Source organism: Trachinotus anak, unplaced genomic scaffold (genome assembly GCF_046630095.1).
Source record: "Trachinotus anak isolate AG129_WGS33_773 ecotype Australia unplaced genomic scaffold, CSIRO_AGI_Tana_v1 ptg000023l, whole genome shotgun sequence".
Taxonomy (NCBI): Eukaryota; Metazoa; Chordata; class Actinopteri; order Carangiformes; family Carangidae; genus Trachinotus; species Trachinotus anak.
The window spans coordinates 9,841,942-9,843,360 of NW_027273874.1; positions in this window are offsets into that span (position 1 = coordinate 9,841,942).

Sequence of the window (1,419 nt, forward strand, 5' to 3'; positions counted from 1 at the left end):
GTAACCAGCTCGCTGTGAAATAAAAAAGTACAATATAAAATATCCAATATTCATTCATTCCACCACTGGTACTTGGTGGTATTATTAGTGGTAGTATTTGTTATTAGTGGTAGTATTTGAAGTGCAGAGGTCGGGGCAGCAGCAGCGTCCGCCACCAGGGGGCAGTGAACTGTCCAATCAGCTGCAGGTTCAATCAGATCAGGTTTGAGCAGCAGGTCGTCTGGATTCATCTCTCTCTCTCTCTCTCTCTCCATCTTCAGTCTGTCCTACCTGTCTCGACCACCAGCACCTCTCTCCTCCAGCTCAGACGCTGCAGGTGTCCACGGTTTAATTTGAAATCTATTATTATTTTGTGTTTAAATTCAGAGGAAACTGCATTTTAATTTGAAGGTGTGGCTCTAAAATGAATTTCTGTTGGTTTCTGCTGGATCATTAAAATACTTAGACTAAATTATTTTTTAAAAATCCCTTTAGGTTGTAGAGAAAAAACTGAGGAAGGTTTTATATGTATTATTGAGGAGAAAAATGAGTTCAGTGACAGATGTTTTTTATTAAATTCACCAGGTTTTATTGTTTTAAAATCCTGATCAGTGTGACTTTGGTCTTTTAATTCGAAGCTTTCTCTTATTTTTTGTGCTCTAAAACAATTGAGGTCCTCACTGATCTGATGCAGTTTCTTGAAAGAGGTCAAGAGAAACAGGCTGGAGGCTTCATCACAGAGCTGGAGCAGGAGGTCTCTGAGCTGATGAGGAGAAGCACTGAGGTGGAGCAGCTCTGGCGCTCTGAAGACCACTTTAACGTCCTCCACAACTTCTGGTCCCTGAACGTTCCTCCGTCCTTGAAGGACTGGACCGGGGTGGGCGTCCGTCAGCCGGCGTATGAGGAGCTGGTGAGGAGAGCTGTGGTGGGAGCTGTGGAGGAGCTGCAGGAGACATTCAGGAAGGAGAAGAAGAAGCTACTGGAGGCCGAGCTGAAGAGGGTCCAGCAGGACGAAGTGGACGTGACTCTGGACCCTCAAACAGCAGCAGGACCCTGGCTCATCCTGTCTGACGATGGCAAACGCCTCAGCGTGGCTGATGTGAAGAAGACGCTCCCAGACCAAGCAGAGAGGTTTATCCTGGCGGTGGAGTCTTCGGGAAGCAGGGTTCTTCCTCAGGGAGGTTTCACTACGAGGTCCAGGTGAGGGGGCGATGAAGGGGGACGTGGGGGTGGTCAAAGAGTCCGTCAACAGGAAGGAGAAAGTCACCAAGAGCTGGGGAGCGGCCCCTGGATCCTGAGTCTGAGGAAGGGAAAGGAGTCCAGAGCTCGTGGCCGCTGTGATGTTCCTCTCAGTCTGACGTGGCCTCACAGAGTCGGGGTCTGTGGACGATGAGGAGGGTCTGGGCTCCTTTATGATGCGGATGCTGCAGATCTGCTCGT